Source organism: Ricinus communis, chromosome 10 (assembly GCF_019578655.1).
Source record: "Ricinus communis isolate WT05 ecotype wild-type chromosome 10, ASM1957865v1, whole genome shotgun sequence".
NCBI classification, from domain to species: domain Eukaryota; kingdom Viridiplantae; phylum Streptophyta; class Magnoliopsida; order Malpighiales; family Euphorbiaceae; genus Ricinus; species Ricinus communis.
In genome coordinates this window covers 25073516-25090427 of record NC_063265.1, presented here as the reverse complement: position 1 = coordinate 25090427, position 16912 = coordinate 25073516, and the positions used below count along the sequence as shown (strand labels likewise).

At 40.2% G+C, this 16912-nt stretch overlaps 1 non-coding gene across 1 annotated transcript; it reads left to right on the top strand.

Moving 5' to 3' along the window:
• Positions 1-7617: 7617 nt before the first annotated feature.
• Positions 7618-7725, top strand: LOC112535663. Its single transcript, XR_003079747.2, has one exon. It is a non-coding gene; the product is annotated as a small nucleolar RNA R71 (small nucleolar RNA).
• The last annotated feature ends 9187 nt before the right edge of the window (positions 7726-16912 follow it).

Sequence of the window (16912 nt, the reverse complement as noted above, 5' to 3'; positions counted from 1 at the left end):
CTAGCAGGGTCTTCGGCATTAGCATTGGTAGCAGCAGTAGTGGTGGCAACTGTTGCAGCAGCAGTTTCAATGGCAACCATAACTGGATTAATAGTGGCAGACGGATTAGCTGGCGCAATCGGGGCTTGATTTATAGCCATCCCTATCAAAAGTTGTTAGAGTTCCTCTTGCATCACACCCCTCAGATCGTCAATGACAGTATCCTTGAGGATCTCAACATCTTGCTCATTAGCTCTTTTGTTAGCCATTTCAGATGTAGCTTTAATCTCACTTGTAGAAGCTTGACGTCTTGGCTTTGCAAGGAGCTCTAATACAGTTTGTATTCTTGGTGAGATTGGTATTTTATCCAGCCTTCCACTATTTTACCTCTTCCAACCCAAAGGAGTGTCTACATGGCTAAAAACAAGGTTAGTATGATGCGTAAGATGCACGATACACATACTATGCACAAAGACAGAAGGAAAAGAGTTAGCACACATTAATATACAAATCATCCTTCCAACTCTCAAAACAAATAAAACATACAAGGTAGTGTTTCCTAATATAAGTGTAAAGCCTACATATTTTAGGCCTAGGGCCTGATTCTACATGTTATTAGGCTAAGGCTTTCTAATATGTGAGCTTAATATAGTAAGCAGTGGGGTTCGTAAGAGAAGTTACTACTATCATTACCGTGAGCTAAGTCTTGGGTAAGGATGAAAGGTTCCCTGATGTGCGTAAAATACACACATCTAAATGGGGTTTTTAAGATTGATTTTATGGACATTTGGATGTGAATTGATCCCAACACTCACCCTATGCGTCTGTTTGTGTGCATTAGGTCCAAAAGAAGTCAAAGGATGATAAAGGGAAGAATTTGAGCATAATTGGATGTCGAAGCCGCCGAAACAAGCTAAATACAAGCATGAGGAAGCTGAACATGGCCGTGTTGGTTTCAACACTGGTCGTGTTCCCAACACGGGCACCAACACGGCCGTGTTGGGTGTCATCAAACATCAAAGAAAACTAAGTTCTTAGGGAGCACGACCACAGAGAGTAACACGTCCAGGAACACGGTCGTGTTGGCGGCGACAGGGGGAAATAATTAAAAGAACGAAGAGAGGAAAGAAAGAAAGGAGAGCGAGGGAGAATGTCCCAAACCCTAACTTTTCTCTCCTTAAGGGTTTTCTGAGCTGGAACCAAGGGAAAAGGAGACTTGGATCAAGGTTTCAATCGGATTCCCTTCAAGGATTGAAGATTGGGCGAGGTTCGTTGATTGGTTTTCAAATCGAGTAAGAGGAATAAGAATCGATTCAATTCGAGCAGGAGGAATTGGGGTTGTTTACTCTCATCCAAGGGTGTAATCAGGTTTCTCTACCTTTACTCTTTGTTGTAATTGTATTCTTGTGTATTTTGATAATGAACATGATTAGCTAGATTGATTAAATCCATTGGGATTTCTTTACTATGTTAGTTTAGTATTATATTGTTGGATTGTTTGGGTTAGTTTTGTATTCTTCTTGCTTTCAGTATTAATAAGATAATGCATCATTCATGAGACGTTGTGAATTGTGTGTTTAGATTGCTTTGTGTGATTGAGAATTCCATTTGGCAATTGGAATTTTGAATAGCAAGAACTGGTTAATAATCGCTTAGAGATAAGGATAATTAACTAGCCGGATTAGGAATTAACAAAGCTTAATAGAGGCGGATTAAAGCTTAATGCTAATTTAAGAATCAATCGTTAGGAAGAGATTCCAACTTTAGGTTATTAGGTTTAGGCACTCGGTTATCTCGAGAGAGAAACCGAATTCGGTTAGGAATTCATCCACAAATAGCATAATTAGACTCATCAATCCTTTATCTTTTGTTTGATTGCTAACTAGTTTAGGTTCCCTTTGGGTTTGCTTTCTTGTCTTGGTTATTTTAGTTATCAATTACTCCTGCATCTCCCTTAGAACTTAGCTTGTAGCTATTAATTAGTTTAGAAATTATTCATCACTAATTTTAGGTTAATATAACAAAGAACAAACGAGTAACTCTGGGCTTTCACTTTCCCGAGGAATACGGCCTTGATACTCGCCATTAGTGCTAGACTGCATCGATAGGTACACTGCCTTAGATTGTAGCTGCATAGATAGCGCACATCAAGTTTTTGGCGCCGTTACTGGGGAATGTTTGAAAACTAGACTAAAATTTGCTATTTGTTAATTTAGCCATTTTTTATTATTTTATTTTATTATTTTTATTATTATTTATTTTCTTTTATTTATACATATTTATTTAGTTAATTTTATGATTCGGGTAGTGGATGATAAGGAGGTTCAATGCTAAACTCTTTGTATGACACGTTGGAAAATGAGATTAGGAACCAAGAGAGTGCTAAAAATTGGGATACCTGTGCATCTTTAGAAGCTCGAGTGGAATCGTTTTGCAGGGCTACCGATCAACTCTCCACTCCTATCCTTTCATCTCAAGTTTTTTGTGAATTTTGTTGGGGTTTACATTTGAGTAATGATTATCCATTATATAGTGACGTTGCTCATTATTCTTATAACTATGAACAGGTGAATTATACGGGAAGTTGCAAAATGACTCATATGGAAGCACCTACAATCAAGAGTTGAGCATTCATTCACCTTTTGGATGGAGCTTTGATGGCCAAGAACCACCAGAATTTCAGCAGCCTAATCTTGCACCATCAACTCAAGGTGAAGAATTAGTGTTAGAGGAGCTGATGACGAGGTTTATTGCAAGTCTTGAGGATAGATTCCAACAAATAGAGAGGATACTTGAAGATCAACAAGCCTCGATTAAGAACATAGAGCATCAAGTAGGCTTAATCTTCAAGTTACTAGCTGAAGAGCAATTGGGAACTCCATCAAACGCTCATCGAATCAGGAACACTTGGTCAGCATCACTTTGCATTTAGGTGGGTTATCTACTATGTTTGACGATGATGCTTTTGTGCAGGACGATTTCTTGAACATGGAGATGGAACCAAAAAAGGAAGAGGCGAACATAATTCCTCTAAAAGACTATCAACAGGAATGTACAATTGATGATGCTGAGTTACAGTTAGAGGAATTGTTGGTAGATTTTCCATAAGTCCCTTCGATGATGGAAGATGAGCACGAGTTATCCAATGAAGAAGTCAATGGAAGATGAGCTCGAGTTTCTTCTAGCAAGTGAACCAAGCCAAGGACTAAAGAAAACCATCAACACTCCTGAAGAAATTGCCTAACCATCGATCCTTCCAATTGTTGAAACTCCAGCTTTCAAATTGGAAGAGCCCCTAGAGCATCATGACTACGTGCAATTATACGAGGAGCGAGTTTTGCCCATCATACTGGCAGCTTGCTTGATAGTCGTGAAGAGGAAATTGACGATTATCCCTCTAAGCGGATACTTGAAGCCATTTGCTTAGAAGAAGGATGGATAGTCATCAATCCCCACCGTTTGCTTTTCATCATGAGTTCAGCTAAGAAGACTCATCATATCAAAAAGAAGCGCTTTTGGGAGGCACCCCAATTTTTATCTTTAATCTCTAATATTTTAACCTTTTGTTTTGTAATATTTTATTAGTTTTAGTTTTTATATTTTATTTAATTTTTGTTTCAGTTTCGATTTTAAGTCTTTATTTTATTATTTGCAGCCACTCCTCTACCGCAGACTAGCCAACGCCCTGATATACCTATTGATGCACCTCTTTTAACTCCGGAGCTATAGTCAGGGCAGTATTAGTTCTTTTTTCTTTTTGATTTCTTATATTTTGTACACTAGGGACAGTGTGTCCTTCAAGTGTGGGGTGGGTGATATTTATCTCATCTCAGTTATTTGTTTATTCTTTGTGCAATTTTTTTAAAAATTTTGAAAATTTTTCACTTTGTTTCGATGCTCTTACTGTTGACTTGCTTTTGAAATCCTATTTATGCCCATGTGATCGGGTAAAACTGATAGTGTTGAGTTTTGCGGAAAAATGTAAGATAATTAGTTTGAGTGTTGTACTAAGTTGCTTTGGTTTATTTAATTCTGTTTTGATGATTTTTATTTGGAACCTACTCAAAAGCACACTTGTGAGAAATTGAGCCTAAATTGTAAGCATACACTTTATATGCTTGTATTTATTTCTTGTTGAGAGTGCCAATTACTGTTTTTACTTTTAGAAGTTGCTCGGTAATGCTTATGAGGGCCATAAGGAGAGTTTAACACTTTGGTATGATAGAGGCACTTAGGTTTTTCATTCTAGCCAAATAGCCTTCATTCGTTTTATAAATTCTGTAGATAACCCTCTCTTTCACCATTTTTTTATCATATTTCATTGCCACTTAGTTTTATTCTGCTTTGGCTTATGATTCTGCACATGAGTTGTTTTTATTGGGAATTTTTGTCTTAGGAATAGTGTGGAATCTTATAGCAGCTTTCTTCAATCCAAAAGAAATTCACTTTATTATGTGAATGTTTTTCCCTTCAAAAAAAGAAAATAAATATTAAATAGAAGAATAAGAGGGAAAGGTGATGAAAAGAAAGAAAGTAAGTAAGCTAAACATTTTGACTTGATTCCTATTTCCCACCTTAGACTACTGTCCATTGCTTACCCCTTGTGATCATTGTGGCTTGTGTGCAGGTCATGTATTTCATTGCAGAACACTATAGGTTCAACTCTTACCAAATTTACCTACCCCTACCTAATCCCCATTACAACCCTTATAAAGACCTCTTGACATGGTTGTTAACTCTCCATAAGTGGTAGGAGTAGGATTTAAGAGCAAGCATATAGTAAGGCAAGAGTTGATGCATTAAGCGATTAAACACTACCCTTTAAACACTTTGAGTGATTTAGAGTGAATCCGGTGAGGAGTTGGTTCCGAATAATTTTGTTGAGATGATTTCATGAATTATTAGCATCTTGGTTGTGATACTTGAATTGATTGCTTCGTTTCTTTTTGTTTGACTTACGCTTGTTAAGGATATGTGCAGAGCTCTAGCTTGTCCGCCGGGTTTAAGTGTTGTTTCTTAGTGGTTTATTTTCCTTATTTTACTTTTGATTGCTTGAGGACAAGCAATGAGCTAAGTGTGGTTATTTGATGCATGAAATACACACATCTAAATAGGGTTTTTAAGATTGATTTTATGGACATTTGGATGTGAATTGGTCCCAATACTCACCCTATGCGTCTATTTGTATGCATTAGGTCCAAAAGAAGTCAAAGGATGATAAAGGGAAGAATTTGAGCACACTGGACACTAAGTCACGCAAACAAGCCGGCACGAGGAAGTTGAACATGGCCGTGTTGGTTTCAACACTGGCCGTGTTCCTAACATGGGCACCAACACGGCCGTGTTGGGTGTCATCAAACATCAAAGAAAAATAAGTTCTTAGGGAGCACGACCATAGAGAGTAACACGGCCAGGAACACCAAACTGTGTTCTCAACACGTCTAGGAACACGGTCGTGTTGGCAGCGACAGGGGGAATTAATTAAAAGACTGAAGAGAGGAAAGAAAGAAAGGAGAGCGGGGGAGAACATCCTAAACCCTAACTTTTCTCTCCCTAAGGGTTTTCTGAGCTGGAACCAAGGGAAAAGGAGACTTGGATCAAGGTTTTAATCTGATTCCCTTTAAGGATTGAAGATTGGGCGAGGTTCGTTGATTGGTTTTCAAATCGAGCAAGAGGAACAAGAATCGATTCAATTCGAGCAAGAGGAATTTGGGGCTGTTTACTCTCATCCAAGGGTGTAATCGGGTTTCTCTACCTTTACTCTTTGTTGTAATTGTATTCTTGTGTATTTTGATAATGAGGAAACAATCCAGTAAGAAGGCTGCATTTATGAGTATAAGAAAACAATCTCGTAAGAGGGGGCACATTTTTTAATATAAGAAAACAACTATGTAACAAGGATATATTTGTAATAGAAAATAACCCCGTAAGAAGGGTATATTTGTGATTATGAGAAAACAACCCTGTAATAGGGGGTACATATGTGAGTAAGCCAAAACAACATTATGAGATGAGTATATTTCTTAGTATGAGAAAACAACACAATAAGAGGGGTATATTTTTTACTATGCAAAAACAGCCCTGTAAGAGGAGTATACTTGTTTAGAGTCTCGAACAGAATGCGTACATCCTGAACCAATCCCAATCTTTCCAAGGATACGAAATCGATGCAACGACCCGCCATCACTTGCTTCCATCTCATGACTTGGAATCAACTTTTATTATCTGCATTAAGGAATGTCCACAATGGATGACGACCAGGTGCAAGTGGATTTGCAACTGGTGCTCTTCGAGCTCAGACTTGTTACTGTTGCGGTAGAGGTAGAGGTGTTGGTGCTGGTGCTGGTGCTGGTTCTGATGCTGTGAAGGAAGATGTTCCTTCGCCACGCGATCGCTTGCTGGTAGCGACGTGTTTCGGTTACTTTCTACGGGATTGATCGCGGTCCGTCATATTACCTAATGCAATGAATCATTAGTTATTCGTATAAGAAATCAAGTTAATCAAAAATCCTACCGAAAATTAAATAGCATAACGGCTATAATTCGACTAACAGAAAACTTTAGACTTAACAAAAGACTAAAGCCTTAATCTCCTGCATAAACTAATTAACAGATACATTTCAACATACTTTATCGTGCACCAACTAACGCAACTTTATTCTAACAATTATTCATAATAGAATGCCATAGACAAACTTTATTTCCGCTAAACCCCACACTTATCATTTTCATAATCGACTTCACAGCAAACATAACAACTAATGTAAATTAAATCTAACTGAGGTCATATTGAAGCAGTGTAACAACGTAAAACTACCAAAACATACTAGCACGTCCTAAATAAAGTATATGCATAAAAGAAAAACCAAATTAAAAATAAATAAAAGCAAAAAGTGAAGAGACTTACTTGGAATTGCTGAGAAAGTTAAAAAGGATGAGAGAAATGGAAGAAAACAACACCTTGGAGCTTAGAAAAGGGATAGCAAAATTTTTAAAAGCTTCCCTTTTTATAGGCATGGGGGTCAGCACGGGCGAGGGTAAGGCCGTGCTGATTAGCACGGCCAGGACTCGGCCCTTGCTGAGCTCTTATGCTTCAATGGTGCACCATTTGACACGGGTGGGTGCACAAACAGAAGCCGACCAAGACGTCGTGTCACGCCTGTGCCTTTGCCGTGCTTCACCGCTAAGTTTGTTGTGCTTTTGTTAGCCTTTCTCACCACGGGCTTGACTCCTACTGCAGGCTGAGCACTACCGTGTTGTAGCCCGTGATGGCCACTGAAACCATGGTGAAAGCAGCACTCGGCTTCCTTCGCCATCTCGAGTCGCCAAGCTCCCCACCGCATTCGACATACATATACGTACACATTTAAAGTCAGAGATCAAGTAAGTAAATCAAACGGAAAGTCACACTTCACCGATTACCAAAAATCCGACATAAGTTATTCTAACACTAAGTTCATACAACTATGTTTAATATAAAAGTAATTGTTCTAAAGATCAATAAGCATGAAATTGCACAAGTTCTCGAGCTTGTTCTAAAGGCCTTACCGCTTAGCGCCTACCGGCCGCAAAGATCCACCATCTCGCCTCGCTGCGAGGTTCAACCCGTCAGAAGGTCCGAACTGCATCCACACCGGCAATCCGTGATGTGGGCAAAGATCTCAAAAGATCTTTAAATCTCTCCCATGCATCGTACATGCTTTCATCATCAAACCGCACAAAAGAAGATATGTCATTTCTAAGTTTAGTAGTTTTAGCGGGAGGAAAATACTTATATAAAATTTTTCGGCCAACGCCTTTCGTGTAGTGATCGTCTGTGGAAGAGATTGCAACCATCTCTTTGCTCTGTCCCTCAAGGAAAATGGAAACAATCTCAAATTGAATGGCATCACTTGCTATTCCATTTATTTTGAATGTGTCACAAATCTCCAAAAGTTGGAGATATGTGCATTGGGATCCTCGGCCGGGCAATCCTCCAAACTGCACGCTTTGTTGGATCATCCGGATAACATTGGCCTTTATCTCAAAATTGTTGGCCACACAGTAGTCCGACTATACTAGTTTTCGTCCCATCCAAAGATGGTCGAGTAAACTCGACATCGCCCCCGATCCTCACTTGCCGGGGGTCATGGTTTTCCATCGTGTCTAGTCTATCCACAGTACCTCAACCTCAATCTCCTCCTCTTCTAATTGCAACCTCTTCCTTAAGAGTCCGAGGGATCGCTCGGATCGATAGAGGCTCTATAAGATTCGAGTTTGAGCTCCCCGGTCATAAAGTACCTCAAATCGAAAGTCCACACAACCACCGATCAACAAAAATAATATAATAATAAATAATAATAAAATTAAAGAATAAATGAATAAAATAAATAATGACTAAATTAACACAAAAACAATTCACTCTAGTTCACCAATACAGCTCGACAATCCGCGCCAAAACTTGACGGCTCTTTATGCAACCTACACCTAAGGCAAGAACCTACCGATGCAAAATTTCAGCACTAGTGAGTATCAAGGTCGATCCCCGAGATCGGGTGAACCTCGAGTTACTACCGCTTGCTATGTTATCTAGTCCGAAATAGGGTGTGAAAGTTCTAACATACCGGTAATGGTTATGAGTGCAATTAAGTAAATGAAGGACAACAATGGACAATTAAAAGACAATTGTAAAGAGAGAAATAAATCCAAAAGGGAGCCTAAGTGATGGAATTCTAAAGATGAATTTTATGGATTGCCGATCTTGCTTACCCGCGTTTAAATCCTCGAATTGAATCCTTGCCTCTCGAGCTTACTGATTCCTAAACCCTGCACTAACCTAATGGAATCTCTTCCTATCGACACTGCAAATTAGCATTAAGTATGATTTAAGACTATTAAGAGTTATAGTTCTTAATCCGGGCGAGTAAATCAACCTCATCTCTAAGTGTTAACTACCAGTCCTTACTATTCAAAATCCAGTTTATAACAAGCATTTCTCAATGTCAAGAAACAACCTAATAAACAATTAATCCAACGTCTCAAATTAACCGCATCAAACTTTTATTACCGAATAGCAAGAAGATTGCAAGAATGACAATTATAAAAACTAACAATTAAGCATAATCCATCAACAAAGGTGAACCCTAATGGATTCAAAAGATCTAGCCGCTCATGTTCATAGTCAAAGCAATTAAAGAACAAAATAAGGAAAAACAAATTAAAGGTATGTACACCCTTCTCTTTCAAGTCGAATGAGAAACCCTAAATTTGCAAATTCAAAATCTCAAACCCTAGTTGCCTCTTGAATGCTTCCAAAGTTTGTCTTGATCTTCAATTCGATGTTGGAATAAGTGGAATCCCCCTTCAATTGATGAAAATTGATCTCTCCCTAGTCTACAATCGAGGTATAGGAAATATTTGATTAAGTGTGTTCTTGGAATCGAGTCCAAAAATCGTCCCCTTCAATTAGAATTCAAAATCGCCTATATAGTTGATTCAAGACGACCGAGTCCAAGTCAGGATGATTCAAGACGGCCGAGTCCAGTCAGGTCAACTGTGGAGTCTGCTAGGCCGAGCCACCACAAAGCCGTGCCCAAGCCGGCCGACTCCTTCCGCATCGCGGCCTGGCAGGCCGATCCACCACAGTCGTGGCCGGAGGCCGTGGTGGCTACGAAAGTCGTGCTGAATGGCACAATTAGGGATAGCCTCTTGATAATTCAGCACGGCCGGAGTCCAGGCCGTGCTCAACCCTCGGGGTGCTTGTTCTCGCCCAATTTGATGGATTTTCCTCCGTAATCACACGTATTTTCCTCGATTACTGATGGTGTCCTTTGAAAATGACCTGAAACGAAAAGGGAAACAAAAGACAGGTGATTCTAGCATAAAACGGGATAATCATGCATAAAAATGTGAACAATCGGGCATGAAAACATGTGTAGTATGATGCTTATCAAATTACCCCATACTTAAACTTTTGCTTGTCCTCAAGCAATTTACAACTCACTCCTCAAAAGATATCAAATAACTCAATCAACTGCATTGCAGGAGGTTAGCTCAAAACAAATTTCAAAACTCCGTAATGATTTTTCCCAAAATCCCCAAATCACTAAATCCTTAAGAGAAAGAGCAAACTTAATAAAGTTGCTAAAGTTAAAATGATAAACCATCTAAATTAAGAAATTGAGAAACATGCCTCACAAGATATCACTCAAAACACACAAGTGTATATAGGTGAAAGAAGATCGCCAAGCCTCAACGCAAAAATACGTAAAAGTGCTTACCATAGGCTTGCTTATGGATTCAATCTCCACTACTACGAAATAATCAATAATCATGATCAAAGGGTCTTGAGCCAGGTTGTAATGGGGTTAAGGTAAGGTACGTATAAATATGGAAAGTAGGCTACAAGTTGCTGGAAGTTAAGCAAGTAATGCAAGAAAGTAATGAAGGATCAAGTGCTGTACCAAAATGAACACTAAGTTGCTCTAAAAATAAGATGATGCTCAAAATGAACTAAATTAATACTTTCTACTTTTTTTTTGTTTGTTTTTTTTTTATATATAAATATATATACTATGTATATATATTACAACAGCTTATGTAGGAGTTGTTGGTTATTGACACATACAATAATTGAAGGGAGCATCTATGAAAAATCTAGCAACTTAGTGAAATATATGAATGCAGATTGATCCAAAGTAAAATGCAGCATAACTTATATAATTTCCAGCAATAATGGTAGAAAGAATGGTCAAATGAATAGAAGTGATAAGATGAGTGTCACCGTTATTATTGTCACGAAAGGAATGGCTAAGGCTCAAAATTGGTTCACTAAGGGAAAAATAGGGTTAGGCTTTTTGGCCAAATTGTGTAAATCCTAAGTGCCCAAATCATCTCACAATTATTGACAATTCATGTAATTTCAACAGATATCATAAAGCAAGTTCTGTAAACAGAGATTCTCAGAAATGCTCACTAATGAAAGAAAAGGGAGCATAATAGTGATGCACCAATTGGCTCAAAATCTCACCATTCGAGTGATTTAAAATTGCATGAATTCTCAACCCAAAGTTTAAACAACAATCACAATAATAAGCAGCAATATTAACAGTGTTCTATATCTACGATAAAGTAATATGGAAGAATTAAGGAAAAATACCAGTTTTACCTGGCTGGATTGTAGTTGAGAGATTTATTCATTGCCTTCTTCCGAACAAGGTTCGATAAAAGCTATAAGGGAATCCATTCAAAGGAGAAAAAAAAGTCATCAACTACTTAATTAAAACAAAACTCAAGATAGGCACAACATCGATAGGTCCCTACCCCACATTTTAGTATAACACTGTCCACAGTGTTAGAGAGATTTAGACTGAGGAAGCATATGATTCACACATTATGGTTATGGAAGATCATGCTGAATTTTTTTTTTTAATTAAAAAGGCATAGTGTTCTACTTAACATAAACAAACAAGTGCAAGGAAATAACATAAAAGTAAACAAGCTACAAGCAAGAAAGTAAAAGGAGATAACAAATTGAAAGAAAATAAATAAAAATAAATAAATAAATAAATAAAATAAAGAAAAAGGATGGAGGAAAATATCACAAATTTTTTTCTTTCCGCTAGAGTCTCACCAGTGTATCCTCACCGGGTTGGATCCGCTCGAAGTCAAAGGTGGAAATTCACGAGGGAGGTTGTGGTGGTGGATCGTGGTCTCGGAAGCATGTCGCCAAATCGAACTCCATATCATCAATGAGCCGTTGATTTCAGGCTCAAACCTCTTGCATCTTTTGAATCCGCACTACTATGAAGTCCGTCTGGGTGGCCTATCTTTCTAAACCACTCAGAACTGTTGAAGTGTATCGCTCAAACCGCCTAACTGCGGCCTTCGTTTCTTCTTGAAACCGCACAAACTCGGCATCGTCATTGATCGCAGACTGATCTAGACTACTACCAAAGCACCGATCCGACGCTCGATGGCTCTACCGAATGAGAGGATGAGGCTCCGTAAGAAGGCATAAACACTCTAGTCGGGTTAGGAATCCTAACATCCGGAATCCAAACCGACGGATGTCGGGCTCCCCAATTACCTCTATAGCTTCCCCGACTATCAGGCTCACGAGCCTATATTCAATACCATGTGGATGTCTAAGTGGCCGTGATCATCCGCATGTTGATCATTTGTCCGATCCCTAGTGGTGTCATGTCACCAATATTTGAAAGCTCCGGCGACAGTCCAATACATCTAGTCTCTTAGCTAACCTAGTCACACACGGACCGGGAAACAACAATGCATCTTCTTCCCAAGGCCTACTATAAATGAACGGACTTGGCGAGCCGATAAATATCCTAAGTCTAGCTTCTTCCGATGTTGCATAGCCTAGAGAATAAAGACATCACCCCAGGATCGCCCTAAACCGCCCCCTCACCAGAATGGTGTAAGGTAGTAGGGTATGAATGTAGTGAGATGGTCCCAGAGGCTAGATGCCTTAGACCCGCTTGGGTAGTATGTTTCCGGCCTCATTACCAATGAATCCCACATGGCGCCATATGAAATTGGGTGGATGTAGAGACAACCCCGATACTCCTCCCCCGAGATTTCTTGTTCACCCATAATCCCAAATGCATTCCAAATTGTGGGACCGACATCGAGAACTCCCTTCCCCCAAGCCTAAAATAAATTGCATCAGCCGCGCCAGGATCCGTCGCATGAAGAAGGTGCCGAGGAACTCCGATCGTAAGCTCACTAGTAGGTTGGCTCAATGATGTCAAAGAATCTCGCATATGGCGTAGTCTCCGATCAGTTGTGTGCACATCTCGAGCCAATCCCACTCTCTGTGGATGTGAAGTCTATGCAACGGCCCGCCATCACTTGCTTCCATCTCATGACTTGGAATCTACTTTCATTGTCTCAGATTAGGGAATGTCCGTAATGGATGACGGCCAGTGTGGATGGATTCACAGCAGTGCTCTTCGAGGTCTGACTATTTCACGTGGTGGTGGAGGTGGAAGTGCCGGTGCCGGTTCGCGCCGCGGAGGAAGACGCTCTTCACCACGCGATCGCCACGGTAGCGACGCTGCTTCAGCTTGCTTTCACGAGATTTATCGCGTCCAATATATCACCTAATGCAACGAATTATTAGTTTTTGTAAAAATTCAAGTTAATGAAAGAAATAATCTACCGAATCAACATCATAATGATTATACTTCACTAACCAAAACTTATAAATAAACCAATATATATCAATCCAATTTATCATGAACCAAAGAATTGCAATTTAAATCTAAACATTATTCATGCTTGCACATGTCAGAGTACATTTTATTTCCACCAAAACCCCACACTTATCAATTTCATAACCAACTACACCACAAACACAACAACTAATGTAGATTAACCTAACCAAGGTCATATAGTTACAATATAGAGCCACCAAAATATCCTAGCATGTCCTAACAAAAGTATATGTCTAAAATAGAAGTGAAATCATAATAATAAAAAAATATAATGCAACAAATGAAGGGACTTACTCGAGTTCGCTTAGGAAGTGAGAAGGGTGAGATAGGTATAAGAACAACACCTTCGAGCTAAGAAAACAAAAGGGAAGCAAAATTTCGGAGGCCTCCACTTCTTATAGTACTCAAGCCAACACGGTGGTAAGGTCACGATCGAAGACGGCTAGGACTCGCCTCACGATCCTTTAGCCTTCTTTGGATGCTCCTCGCACGCAAGATCATAACGGCCAGGCTTCCCAAAGACGGCTAGGGTCAGGTCCCGTCGCTTTCCAAGCCGCGTGACAATTACTCTTTATCCTTCAACACGGTCTTGACTCCGCCGCATTATCGACACCGGTGATACAGCCTGTGATGGCCACGGAAACCGTGGGTGAAACAGAGTTTTTCCTGGGCTTGCCTTTGCCGACTCGAGTCGCCTTGCCCCCATACCTATAATTAACACATACGCATGTAATTAGATCATTAAACAAGTAGATATGGTCAAACGGAAGAGTTTGTCCTCTTCGATTCTATAAGTCGGAAAATTAAAATTAACCTAATTATTTTTAAGCAACTATAATAAAGTCAAATGAAAATAATGAAACAATCACAACTAATTAAAAACATGAAAGTATAATCCAAGTCGAATGTACAAGTGCTTATTTGCGAGTCTTAAGCGTGACTCATTCGGATCACCCTTCTGCGGCATACAAAGCCAGTCAACTCGCTGCTCACTATCCAACGAGTTACAATGATATTGCTTTAGCCGATGGCCGCTCACTTTGAAGTTCCCCTTCTCCGGATGATGCAACTCTACCACTCCATATGGAAAGACTTGTCCGATTTGAAATGGTCCGCACTAACGAGTCTCAGAGCTTCCCGGAACAGACGAAGGCGAGAGTTGTAAAGCAACACTCGATCCCCAACCCGAAATTCCTTAGGCTCACGAATCCTTCTGATCATGCCATTTCTTAGTCCTTGCTTTGTAAGTTGAGGAGTTTTCAGATGCCCACCGGGCGCCACTCATCTAGCTCACTCACCGCCATTGCCGCCTCCCACCGCATAATCAATATCAAAGTTACAAGTTCTAAGGGCCCAAAGTGCCCTATGCTCTAACTCAATGTGCAAATGACATGACTTTCCATAAACAAGGCGATAGGTATGAAACCTATAGATGTCCTAAAAGTAGTCCTAAACGCCCCATAATGCATCATCTAACTTAAGAGTCCAAATTCTTCCTAATCGGTACTAATCTGCCTCTCTAAAATACGCTTAATACCCCTATTAGTTACCCCAACCTACCCACTAGTCTGGGTGAGGAGTAGAGAACCATGAGTAACTCCGCATCGCTTAAGTACTTTCTCTAATTGGGTGTTGCGAAATGTGTTCCTCTATCACTAATAAGCGCCCCTAGGTATGCCAAACCTAGCAAACAATCGCTTAAGGAACCCGCAGACAACCCTAGCATCATCAAGCACATACCGAGCCTGTGCCACTTAGAGAAATATTCAACAAAGAACTGTGAATGTACTTATTACCATACCTAAGAGGGAAAGGGTCCCATGAAGTCGATGCCCCGGACATCAAAAATCTCAACGACTTGCACACTCGGTTCGGGGCATCTCATCACGAGAAGAGATATTACCCGCTACCGGCAAGGGTCACAAACCTTAACAAATTTCCGTGCATCTTGGAAGAGCGTAGGCCAATAGAATCCCCGCCTCAAAGACCTTCCTCGCAGATGGCTCATTGATGACCTCCAGTGGGTCCCTCATGGCATTGCTTCAATATTTGGAGAGTCTCCTCACCATATACACAACGGCCAATCACCCGATCCGCATATACTTTAAACAAAAGGGATCTTCCCAAATATAGTATTTCAAATCAAATAAGAATTTCTTCTTTCACGACACGTCATACCCTTTGGTAGAACCCTAGCAACCAAATAGTTAGCATAATCGGGAAAACCAGGGAGTATCAGTGTATACCGAGTGACATACAAATGTTCTTCCGGAAATCGATCATCTATGGTCGCCCCATCAAGTGCATCTAAGTGAGGATTTTCCAATCTCGATAAATGGTCCACGCCAGATTCTCCGCCGCTCTTCTTATCCTTGATCTCGACGCCAAATTCTCAGAATAAAAGAATCCACCGAATCAATCTCGGCTTCGCATCATTTTCGTGAATAAGTACCTCAATGCCGAGTGGTCCGTGAAGATAATGGTTTTGGAGAGAACGAGGTATGATCTAAACTTGTCAAGGCGTAAACAACCGCCAATAACTCCTTCTCTCGTGGTGTGTAGTGTTCCTGCCCCTGCCAAGGTCTTGCTAGCGTAGTAAATGGGTTGAAACTTCTTTCAATCCTCCTCAAGCACAGCTCCAATCGCATAATCACTAGCATCGCACATCAGCTCAGGGTACCCCAATCAGAGAAACCATGATCAATGTAGTTAGAAGTTTCTTAAGTAACTCAAAAGTCGCCACGCATGCATCATCAAAAATAAAAGGTACATCCTTAACTAACAATTGGAGCGAGGGCCTAGCAATCTTAGAAAAATCTCTAATAAATCTCCTATAAAACCCTGCATGGCCCAAAAACTTCTAACAAATTTTTAACAGAACTAGGAGGAGGTAGCTTAGATATTACTTCTACCTTAGCTCTATCCACCTCCATCCCGACCGAGAGATCTTATGCCCTAAAACAATCCCCCTCTCACCATGAAATGACATTTTCCCAGTTTAGTACCAAGTTAGCCTCAATACATCTAGCCAATACGCTACCAAGGTTTGCCAAACAAAGAGAGAAAGAATTACCAAAAATAGAGAAGTCATCCATAAATACCTCATAGACTCCTCAATCATGTCCTCAAAATAGCCATCATGCATCATTGAAATGTAGTCGCATTGCATGTCCGAATGGCATCCGTCTACAAGCAAACGTCCCATAAGGGCGGTGTGAAGGTAGTCTTCTCTTAGTCCTCAGTGCAATAGAATCCGAAAGTAACCTGAAAAGCCATCAAGAAAACAATAAAACATGTGACCCGCTAAACGCTCAATCATCCGATCAATGAAAGGAAGAGGAAAGTGGTCCTTCCGAGTTGCATCATTAAGCCTACTAGAATCAATGCAAACTCGAAGCTCATACCGTCCGAGTCGGGATCACTCATCCTTCTCATTCTTACCACCGTGATGCCTCCTTTTCGTACAACCTCGCACAGACTAACCCACGAACTGCCGGGAAATGGGATATATCAAACCTGCATCAAGAAGTTTAATTACCTCCTTCTTTACCACTTTTCATGTTCGATCGAGTCGTTTCGAGGTCGAACACCGACCCCGAAACCGCCCCCAATGAAATCTTAGCGAGAGCGTAAACTTGGATTTATGCCCGGATATCGGCTATATTGAAAGCAAAGGCCTTCTTGTACTTCCTTAGAACTTCCAACAAAGATGGCTTGTT